The sequence below is a fragment of the Numida meleagris genome, chromosome 12 (assembly GCF_002078875.1).
Source record: "Numida meleagris isolate 19003 breed g44 Domestic line chromosome 12, NumMel1.0, whole genome shotgun sequence".
NCBI classification, from domain to species: domain Eukaryota; kingdom Metazoa; phylum Chordata; class Aves; order Galliformes; family Numididae; genus Numida; species Numida meleagris.
In genome coordinates this window covers 5,856,738-5,868,929 of record NC_034420.1, presented here as the reverse complement: position 1 = coordinate 5,868,929, position 12,192 = coordinate 5,856,738, and the positions used below count along the sequence as shown (strand labels likewise).

The following is a 12,192-nucleotide window of genomic DNA, read 5'->3' as shown; positions in this document are numbered from 1 at the left end:
TGAGAGCTGAGAACAGAAATACTGCAGGGAGCTCAGGAACATAAAAGATTTGGACTGTTCTAATTTCAGAGGGTTTTCCTGGTTTTTTTTGTTTGTTTTTTTTTAATATATATCCATCTGCATTCATAATTGCTGCTGCAAGACTGTTTCTTTGCATTTGTTTTGTTTCTTCTTTCTCCCTTTAAACTTCTGTTTCTTGTTTCATAAATCCTTTCCTTCCTCAGTACCCTTCTATCTTCCCTGAATCACTGTTTCCCAGTGCCCATCTTTTTCCCTTCTGGTGCTCCACTGTTGCTCTGTTGTAGGAAGCCCGCTACCAAAACAGCAAAGAGAAGCCAACCACAAATCAGGCAGTGAAGCATGTGTTGCTGGTTAAAGCACTAATCTTGGCTGTAGAGCAGGAAATCAATGCCAGTGACAAATGGCCAGTAGATGACAGTTTAAAATCTAGCAAATGAAGTTAACAAAGTTGTTTTATAGAACTGTGCGTCTACAGGTACATCTAACCTCATATCATTCATTCTGATGTCAGGTTCACGGCTGAGTCTTTGATAAAGCTGAAGACAGTACAATCAGCAAATGAAGAGATGCCATTTTAAAATGACAACAGCTATGTATGTATGCTTTTTTTTCTCTTCTCTGTTTTTGGTTGGCGTTGGAGGTATTTGGCCTGTATGGAGAAAAATGTATTGATATGTTAAACAAGGGTCTGTTTTGTAGAACAACAACACTAGCAGTCCAAGGGATGAACCTCAGATTTTTTTTTGCTCTTGTTGCTCTGAGTTAAAGGTGTCATCTTATTTGTAACTCTTTCTGAAGACAGTTTGGTAAAGAGCACTTTCAGAAGTATTCTGTAGGTAGCACGATGTTCTTTAATTACTAAAATCTGGAAATGGTGACCAGACTTGAAGATCTTAGCATGTACCCATCAAAAGATTAGAAAAATTTACCTGGAAAACCTTTCTTCCCACTCTTTCCTGTGAAATTTGTAGTGGTGGTTTATACCATTGTGAACACCATCAACTACTTGAGTAAAAGTGGGTAGCTGCTTTCAAGCAATCAGTCTACAGCATGAAGTTCTGCATATGTTATTCCTTCGCTACTTTTTAAAAGAAGAATTTTGCTTCAGTCCAAATAATGGAATTACCTTAGGATATGAGTGCAGTAGAACTGAGAAGAATCAAACCAAGACACTTAATTTGACTAGAGCCAAGCACAGACATTTTTCTGTCTCTTGGAGTGCTGTACAAATTTTTGAGCAATAATTCAGTCATTGATTTAAAAAATACTAACCCACTACTTTGTACAGATTTACTATATATGAGATATGTATCAAGGAAAAAAAAACTGTATTAGACAAGTACAACTCTCCAATTTCTCAACACTTAACATAAATAATTGCTGCACTATGAAGATTTAAATGGGGATTGCCACTTTTATAATTAATTCTTTTTTGTTTCATCTTCCTTACTAATTGAAAATGGGCTTTCAATGCAGAATGCTTTGAAATTGTGTGAAGAGATAGAATTGGAAATGAACTTAATTAACTACAAACTGTCCAAATCAATCAGTGTTTTACAGTGCCTTTGTAATATACAGAGTTCATAATTTACTTGGGATTTGCCATAATACGTATGCCATAATTGCAAAGTAATCATGCTAAGAGCTTACAAAATTCAGTGTTGTGTTCTGATGCTCTATTGGGATGAAATGTCTATGCTTTCACACACCCAACTGGATTGGGGGCAAAAGGCTGTATTTTTCCATTAACCGAACAGAGGACTTCTATAAATTGGGGCATTTCTCCAAGTCTGGCAGGGCTTTCAGATGTTAATAGCTAGAGAGAAAAAATTCTTTGAATTCAATGTCCAGGCAATCTGGCATTTCAAATGGTAGTGTTTTTGCTACACCATCCATGATGTTTGCAGCATGGAAACCATAAGCTTATAAGAAGATCAGACAAAATAATTCCCAAGCAAAGCTTTTCAAAATTTCTGTAGGTTTCCAGTAAGTTTTTGCAGAATAAAGCAACAAAATCAAAGCTGTTAAAGAGCTTGGCATAGTATTTATTTTACTTGAATTAGAGATTCTAGAAGCCTTCCAAAGTTCTGTGCCTGATCCACAAATCTCAAAACTTTGATGCGTTGAAAGTTCCTATTCCAGATTCTCATATGGAACAGAAATTTTCTAGAAATTTGATTCCTGCTAGAGTGCAGTTTTCTTCAAACCCTTCTGTAATACAGGCTGATAACAGCCTTGTTCTCAATCACTCATAAATAAACCTAATGTTTCTCACTGAGTAATACTTGAACAAAAAAGTAGGGAGTGACTCTAACAATCCTTTGCAGCTCTGCCTTCCTCTCTGAATAGACCAAATTCTTCCCTGACCCCTTTTGAGTTGCTGGCTTCATCCATGAACATTTTAGTTGCAGTGTCGTGAGAAACTTCTTTGTTTTTGCCACTCTTCTTGTTTCCTTTTACTTTGGTTTTGAGCAATGTTATATCCTTTCTTTTCAATGGCAGTGCTTGGGGGTCAATAAGTAGTCTCTGTTAAGAATTGGAACTAAATCTTTGGTGAAAAGAAAGTTAAAATAATAAATGTTAGCTGAAGAAACTTGAGAAATATGAGGGCATTGTGTGTCTTGTCCTAACAAATACGTGATTTGCTGACAAAATCTGTTTGTCCTAAATACTCCAGGGGCCTTTGCTAAAGGGTCAGAGATCCTTATCCTCTGGAGAAGTCCTTTTAGCTGTGACACAGCTGTTGATGATAATTGCCGGTTGCAGGACACAAGGCTAACAGGAATCCTGTTCATTGCTGAGTTCTGGCCTTTGTCTCAGAGGACCTCAGAGATAATTTATTTCAACAACAGATTGTTTCCAGTTTATGTGTGACTTACTCTTTTATTCCTGTCACCAGTGCAGTAAGTGCTCGGATCTGGTTGGTAGGAACTCCTCCTCTGCCCATCTCAGAGAGTAAATGCTGAGAATGTACCAGTAAACTGTAGCTGCACAATATGGCAGAAAACATGTGGTAGACCAAATTGCATTGTAACCTGGCAGAATTTAAAATTGGTAATCTTTTTAAAAATTGCAGTGTGATTTAGAGGAGAACATTTTCACATCTAAAGTAATGAATACCAAAAGGTGTATGATCACTCAGGTAAAATCAGTGACATAGCACTTCAGAGCATTTAGCAACTGATGTGCATATTTGGGTTCTAAACACAATGACAATCCTCCAGCAGCCACATTAAGGCACCTACGCTTTATAAACGGGAAAAAGAGAGGAAAAATAGTAAATGATGGGTAGAATCCTTCTAGGCTTACCTGAGATCAATCACATCCTGGGAAAAAGCTGTTGTAACTTCAAATAAATTGGCTCTAGGGAAATCAGTTTTTATATCAAAATTTTTACCAGGATGCAGTTTTGAGGATGAGGTCTTTTTGTACCTCCTTTCAGCATCTGCAGTTTTTCAGGGGGTCACAGTAGGGAAGATGCCCTTTGCATCCAGAGTTCCAGAAAACTTGCGTATTCCATGGGAGGATACGAACTGTCCCTGGCATCTCACTAGTAGGCATGTCTCATTCTTTCTTGTTTTTTTCTTTTCTTTTTTCCTTTCTGATACTATATGTTCTCTAATAGTGTGTCAGGAAGATTTTGATGCTTGAGGACTGGTGAGTATCACCTATTTAAAAGAAGAGGCATAAAGCTGGGCATGAACAGAACTGCAGTTAGTGTCTTTTCCTGCCACTGACAGATCTTTGCAGTACGTGTGTTGCTCTAGGCACTGTAACCCGGCCTTGAAAATGCCCAGTTGAACAAGCTGGCTTCAAGTGATATAATAATGAGCACTTCTCATACTCCAGCCAAAGTCATTATGCTTGGGGTATTCCCTCCAGATGTTCACCAAAATGTGCTCATGCTTCTTCTGCCAGCTAACCGTATGTCAGGAGCATATCCTTCACTTGGCCCAGCAGGGATTCGCTGGCAGGATGGAGTCAGAGAGAACTGGGCTGGCTGGGTAGAGCAGTTATGCAAGGAAAATGAGAAGCTAAATATCCAATAAGTGTGATATAAAATGCTGTCCAGAGAGTGGGGGTCAAAAGAGCCAGCAGGCACAGACGGGGTTGTGGGACTGCCAAAGACAACTGACTGTGTTCAAGGTGTGTAATTCATACTTATGTACTAATCGCTTTGCAAGCTGTCTGGACTGGGAGGCCAGTGGCAGCTGAATGGACACATACCTGGGTCTGAGCCCAGCCTACGAGCTCAGAGAAGTTTCCTGGGAAGCAAGTACTGGCCGCTTTCTGGATGGATGGTAAGGTGGCACTTGCTGTGATACGGGCAACAGACTGCCCTGTTATTAGAGACTGCCAGCTGTCTTCACTTCGAGTGTAGCATTGCTGCCATCACAAATAAACCAGGCCCTGCCCCTGGCAGCAGTAAGCCTGAAAACCTGAATATTTGGCGTATTTAGAGACATAAAGAAGTAGGTCCCTATTCACTACAGCACTGAGCAGAGTGCTAAACTTGGACAGGTGAATGTTCCCACTGACAGTGCAGCGACTGAGCAGACATTTTGATGAACACACTCCAAAGCACTGTTGTGCATGGAGAAGTTGCTATTGATTTAAGTAAGCTTACACCCATAAAGGATTTTTTCATCACTTACTAAGAAACAAAGAGCAGTAGATATAGATGCATTTCATCAGAAGAAGGTTATTGCTGGTAATCCTTTTGTCTAATGTATGAAAACATAGACAAGACTGCCTAAGCAGAACAAAACAAAAAGGCAGCTAATGCCTATAAAGCTTCCAGACAGTGCTTTTTAGTCCTTAGAGCTTCAGAAACAGATGAAGGGCAATTCAATTGCTCTTAATGATACTCCACTGAATACATGCTTTATTTCAAAAAGCCAACTGCTCTAAATGCCATTGACAAATGCAATCATAATGTGCAAGTGTCAGTGTCAATGTAAAACTGTACACCATTTCATACATTTTGCAGACTGTAAACATCAAATACTTCATTTTTATTTACAAAAAAAAAAACCACAAAAAATCAAAGCAGATGAAGCTCAGCAGTGATTCGTAGTATCATTCTTAAATTTATTTTTAATTATAGATTTGTTAGTGCAATATAATTTCAAAGAAGAGTAGTAGCTGGCTTTTCTAATGGGTAAAGCTACACAGAAGTATGATGTTTTGAGTTCAGAATAGATTGAAGTCTTGTATGTTTGGTGCTAAGCAGATGCCCTGAGGGGAGTTTTTCCTTAAAAGAAATCTCTTAAGATACACAAGACCATTCACAACTACATTGCTGTATGTTACTGTGTTGTATTCAGACATACAGGGAAGAATATGCATATAGGTTTAAATATGAAATTAACCTAAGTCATCTGCAGTCTCTTCTAGACGAATATGTGTAATTTCAGAAGCAAAATGAAAATTGTAGGTAATATCCTCGGTAGATGAGGTTTTACAAAGAGATTTCTGGGGATCAGTGCAGATGTGGGTGCTGCAGAGGCTATAAACATCGCAAGTCTTAGCACTTCTGCTGCATCATAAGCACAAAAGAAGCTACTTCTCCACTGTTTGCATTAGTGGAATTGTCCCATGATGAAACAGGTTCCTTTAGGATTTGTTACCTTTCTGACGTTTTGCATCGGAATGTTAGCACAAACCACAGAGCTGGTGAATCTGTAGCCTCATGTTGAAAATTGGTGGTAATCTAAGATTTGCAGGAAGGTACTTCTTTTGATTGTTTTTAGATAAAATGTGTAAGGACTTTTTCTCAGTTTTTGATTCTTGGCAGTCTCTCCTGGACTGGAGATTATATGCTTCTGAACCATCAAATTTAAGATTCACAACACCGTAAGTGTCTTAAATTCAAATTCTTTTTTGAAGCCAGTAATAACTTGAGCTTCTGCAGCAACCCACGGCTGCAAGTTCCACAATTTATCATTTAACATATTAACATTACATTGATTATTTTCTTTTTGTTTCAACTAGTTGCTACTTTGTTTCTGATTATGTCCCAAGAGCGGTATTGTGCACAGTGTCTCAGTCTTCTGGTGCTTTGTCCAAACCACAGTGAAAGTGATTTTGACAGTGCCATGGAAGAAGACAATGTGAAGTCAGATCTGGAAAATTTGAGTAGCAATTCTTTGAATAGCAGTAGTTGGAATATTTCTTATACTTGAGTTAATGAAATGAAAGATAAAATGAAAGAACATTTCTTTATGACTTAGTAGCACGGAGAAGACTTTAGAGTGGGTATCTCACAAAACCAAGACAGACATTATAAACATATTTCCAGTAAATGTACGTTTATGCTCTGTAGACCTCATAATAACATCCATGTAGCAGGTGTTCACTGTGAGCTTTTATAAAAGTGGTTGCAAATATTTAGATATTATTTAAAACAACAAAGATCTCAAGCCAACCAAACAAGAACAGCAAGGAGAATTTCTCTACATTGATTGGAATAAACTTTTGACTGCAACTATGGAAAATATATATAAGCAACAATGGGACATAGTTAATCACTCCAAATTTCTCATAATAATTCCCTCAAAATCTCAGATATAAGTCAATACGCCATATAGAGAAAGGGTAAGCCTTTGTGCAGCCTGTGTGAAGAACAGCCATGACGATAAACAGAAAGCATTTAGGAAGTGTAAAGGATGTGCTAAATGAGGAAACTGGGTAGTTTAAATAAAAAAAGCAAGAGAGAATTGTATCATGCGACTCCCCACATCTCAACTAAAAAAATTTAAAGGATTTTAAAAGATTTAAGGAGCAGATAAACTTCGCAAACTGCAGACAAGAAAATTATGGCAATGGTAAACAATGATTTAGTATGTTTCTTAAAATGCCAATGAAATGTGTGACAACGGTCTCGTTCAGAAGCGTGACTGAAAGTACCAAAGAAGTATAATGCATTCAGTGACAGAAAACATAGCTGTGCTAATCTGTACAGGTCGGCACTTTTTGTTATTATTTTAATTATGAGATTCAGATATACTTCTTGATCAGATTAAGGATCCTATCAATGAAAGTGATCTGGCCAAAAATCAGTGTAAGAAGTTATTGGAAATGAAATGTGGGAATTGGAAAGAAGCACTGGTTCTCTGAAGGATGTGCCCAAACTCCTGTAGCCTTTGACAAAGCCAAGATTTCAGCCATAAGGAAAGAGAGGTGAAGCTGAAACACGTCTCCAAATGTGTTCTGTTTACTAAATGCTCAGGGTAAAATTTAAGAAACAGTGCCATGCTGGCCCTGAGAAGCCATAATGATTCTGAGGAGCCACTAGCTGGGTGTTAGTGACTGTGCCCTGGGGCAGCTGTGTTCAAACAAACTGCAGTACCTTGCTGAATTGTATTGCTGATATTACAGCATCTGAGAATACAGACCACTAAGAGAAGTGGCTGTATGTAGGAGTTATTTCCCTCTGACCCGGCGGTCTGTTTTGTGGCTCAGGAGTATGTGAAGGTAGAACTCAGCCTTATGTAGCAAGGAAGCCAAGAATTTGATTAAGTAAATACTCTTGAAACGAATGAGTCGTAGTTTTTCATGAGTCCATGACTTTCTCATAGGTAAATTGGCCGAATCACTTGGAGGAATGTTAGGGGGTCAGCGCAGCCTCAGCGCTGCGAGGCCAAGGCGCAGTGCTTCCCTTCCGGTGGCGGTGCTGAGCGGCCTGGTGGCAGGCAGCGAGGAACTGGGCTTTCTCTGCGCTGTATTGTTACCTGGAAACTGGTACTGGCTCGAAGAACAGTAAGAGTGAATTTTTTGCCAGGAGTATATGTCAACATCCTAAGCCCAGAGAGTAATTAATTTTCTATGGTTCCTTCTGTACGGCATCCGAAGTACTCAGCAATGTACATTTTCCTGTCAGCATGCAGCCATTAGCTGACAATGCAGTTGCTAGCTACAGCACAGTTACTTTTTTTACATCTCATCCTTGAACAAATGAAAAGCACCAAGGAATGCCCCACTCCATTGTTTTGTGATAATGTATGTGTGAAAAGCAGCTTATTCTAAGACTAGGATAAGCCTGTCTCTCAAATTTACAATAAAGATTTGCTTTTGAAATCTTCAGATAGGAAAATACAGCTAGCAGCCATTCCATCTGTTTATTTGAATAAGCAAATCTTATGGTTGAGAAGTTCTGTAGTTGCTCTGGAAAAAGCTATAAACAGTGTATTGTTTAGTTTTGAAAGACATTCAGCTAATGTTAGATTAACGTGGCTTTGGTAAAATTTGTTTGTTAGCATATTCAAACATTAATAATAGTTTTATTTTAAGAGTTCCCAGATTTTTAAATACCTGAGATGAATTGGAAGAGAGTGTTCACAGATTTAGATGCAGCAACATCTGCAAGTTTATTTTACCTCTCACCTTACCCTGTTGTAAAGTGTTAATCTGAAAGAATAAATCCAAATGTCTCCCCTGGTACAGCTCAGCATACAGCATGCTAGAATTATTTTGTTGTGGATGAAAATAGTACCTAGGTTTTTGCATATTTTTAGATTAATTTTCCATGTCAATTTAGTCTGTGCATATGAGGAAAGGTTTGAAAAGCTTTCATTACCCCAAATGGATCTTCCTTGTTATTCTCAAAGGGACGTATTCCTTTTAAAACAACAAGCTTTAGGATTTACCAATCAGCTCCATCTCAAATCCTTTACTTCTAGTCAGTACAAAGAATGATCAGTGTGTTGAGCCATGGAAAATTTAAATGAATTTTGTATTTGCAATAGAATATAAGAAAAAAGTCTAAACGCAAAGTTGTCAATTGTATTTCACGCCAAGCTTATTGATCTCTCCAGCACTTAACACAGAATCTTTACTGGGAAGAAAATATTGAGAAATTATATTTCTCTGGAAAGTCAAAGCAAACAGTCTTTTATATAAATACATAAAACTCTAGATTTTCTAGTGTATACAGTATCATTGTTTTGTCAGCCTACAGGAGAACTCACATGGCTCTGCTCAGAAAGGGAGGTGTATCTATAGAGCATCAGGACAGCATCAGTCCTATTGCTCTTGAATAGGAGTGAGGAGATAACGTAATGCTGATCAGTTAGAAAACCCAGGAAAGAATTTGTGTTCCTCTTCAGTCATCTGCAGAAGCTGAATATCAGTGCATTTATGAATAAAGAATCAATACTTATGGTAAAAGCCTCTTGAATGACCGTATGGCGAGCTTTTTGATTAAAATAATAAAACTACATTGGTGCACAGTTGGAAGTTCAAAACTCTGACAAAGAGAGTGCATCTCAGGCATTGCTATACTTAAAAGTGCCCCATCAGCACAGAGAGTAAGGATGCTGTTGATTCTTAGTGTGGATGAAATGTATATATATGTGACCACTGTGACACATAGATATCTTTAAAATGTAGTGGGTTTGACAGGACTAATTTTATAAATAGTATATTTTTGTCATTTATTTGAGTCCAACATTACTGTGCATACAATTTGCGGATGTGAAAGTGTAGAAAACTTCTGGGTTCTCTGTAAGTAAATTTCAGTAATATTTACTGTAAACCAGTATATCCTATGCATACAAGAGAACAGTTAAACTTGTTGTTTCAGATTCTAGATTGTGCTATTTCCATCTCTCTCTAATCTCATATTCCCCTTTAAATTATAAATTGCCCAAGTGACATGGACTAAGCCAAGGGAACTTCTGGAATGTATTTAATATGGCTTTATTAGCTTTACTGCGGGCTCAGGATATAATTTGGTGTGTTGGAAACGTATCTGTATTCAATGATGTCTCCCTCAGGATTCATTCCCTTTTAATGAACAGTGAGAGATGGTAGCAGTGTGTGTGATGTATGTTTTAGCATGGTTGATAGGTTTCTGCAGTTAAAAAGTACGTGTCATTGTTATTTACTCTGTATTATTTATACTGCAAGGCTTCTCTGAGGCCCTAGCCCCATTGCACTAGGCAATGTAAAAATATAGATAACATCTATATTTTTTAGCTGGTTTTCCTGAGAATAAGAGACAAAGACAGGCCTTGAGAACAGTGAGAACTTTCTCCTTAAGTACAGTCAGTGTTCTGGGATAAGGCATTGGCTGGTAAGTTGCTGATGATGGTCGGTGCAGCCATTTCAGCTGTTCTTGGTACATGAAGAATTATTATGTTGGGCTTCTTGCTGTCTGTATTCATGATGCCATTTTTACTTTTTGGCACAGAAAAGAAGGGTACTATGTAAATTCAAAACTCAGTACATCCACTAAATCACGCCTCAGAAAGAGCCTACATAATGAGGGGACAGGGTCTAAAACAGAGGGGACCTGAACTCTGCAGCATTTATTTTGTTTAATAATAAGTTTAGATTTGAATGTCGTTATTGGAAGTTTAGCCCACTTAATATGACATTTACGAGCAGTGTGCTTCTTTTGTGTAGAAAGCATTACTCAGTTTACCAAATTCTAAGTCTAAGCATGTTTGTTTAAGCATACATTTAAATGTCTCCAGTAACAATGTTTATCCTGGAAATTATTAAGAAGGGCTTTTCATAATAAAGGTAGTGACCGACTGCATCCTTTGTTTTATAAAATCTCTGAATTTCCCATTGACTATCCTAGTGAGAGACACTGAAGGCAAAGAACTGTTAAAGCACTGAAACTTTGTTTCAGTGGTAAAATAAGCCATCTTCTTTAAACACACAATGTAGTTCAGTAAGTGAACAGATACTTCAGAAAAATATGAATTAATGACCATAGGGATTAGTTTTAAAAAGATGTGAGGTGGACTAGCATTTTATGCACTAGACAGAATAATTCTGTCCATTTAAGTAAATGTATAGGTTTTGTCTATGATGGCAGGTTATTTTAGGTTCTTGTAAGTAATGATCCAAATCCATCAGTTGATATGGCTCAGTATTCCTGAATACAGATTATCTTCAGGAGCTGTAATAAATAGAACCCATGTAAGAAGGGTTTCATTAAAACATTTTCTTATGTTTTCAGTTTTGTGATTTTCTTTCAATTGATTGTTTATAAGGCAAAGTTTAGCTTGAAATGAATTGTTTCTAAGTCATGTATTATTCAAAGTAATACTTCAGTCATATTGAATTTTGGAGGAAAACGTATTTATAGTGCCTAGTTTTACTGCCTTACAACAGTTGAAATCCACTAAGATAATCAGCTACGATCAAATTATGTTATTGAAGAGCCTGACTCAGTGACTGTTATAAATTTTATGTAAAAACATTAGCAACTGTTATCTATTTCTTCTTTTGAGTGGATGAAGAGAGGACTTGATATCCAAAAGCTCATACAAACTGAGTCATTCCGCATGTTTTAAAAGCAAAACTTGACAATTAACCACCCAGAAAAGCGGATGTTAGCTACATCCTTTCCCATTTTGGTGGAGGCTTGCTGTGCCATAGAAATGCAAAAAGAGCTGCTAAATTACTGTGGTCTGTTTAGGATTTTTAATAGGACCTCCAATCATATTATGAGATGTTGTAAAACTCCTTTTGAAAAGATCTTCTTTTATAATTTCTGTTCTTCATATTAATGGTTTACTACTTACTTTTGTCAGATTTTCCTGATGTATTCTTAATAATCATCTTAATAACTAATTAAAAGTTATCTGAAATGTAATCTTTGTCTACTCTGCAGTAAAAAATAATTTTTCTAACTACAGCAAATGTTATTTTTGGTAGTTCTACACATAATAAAATGGGATCCCTGAAATTCTGAAGGAATTATATGAGATGTAGTTTAATACTACAAACTAAAATACTGTTAGAAGTAGGGCTTCTACTGAACCTTCTTATGACACTGGCTGCCCTTCAGGATATGATGATTCTTTAGGGATATAATGAGATAAAAAAACTGATTTACTGGAAAAGGAGGAATTCCTCCTGGCACACGACTGGTGCAAAAAAGCCAAACAGCAACAAAAACAAAACAGAACACCCCCAAAATTAATTAGAGCAGATAGGACTGCATATATATAATATACCTACAGATATAGGGATAGAAATGTACTTCAAGATGACATTGAGTACAGTTATTTAATTTGTGTTCACTTGATGATATTCTCAGCCCTTTGGTCTATTTGTGTATTAAAATTTACCTGTGCCACACACAACCATGAGTGATTAATAGCTGCCTGATGATTTGCTTGTCCCACTGACCATTTTGGAGACGTCTCTTTT

At 37.2% G+C, this 12,192-nt stretch overlaps 1 long non-coding RNA gene across 1 annotated transcript in view; it reads left to right on the top strand.

Moving 5' to 3' along the window:
- Positions 1–12,192, top strand: part of LOC110405247 — a 1,207,595-nt gene that overhangs the window by 152,475 nt on the left and 1,042,928 nt on the right. The window contains exon 4 of the long non-coding RNA XR_002442765.1: positions 533–614. This is a non-coding gene — a long non-coding RNA (uncharacterized LOC110405247). The remainder of the gene's footprint in view (positions 1–532; positions 615–12,192) is intronic.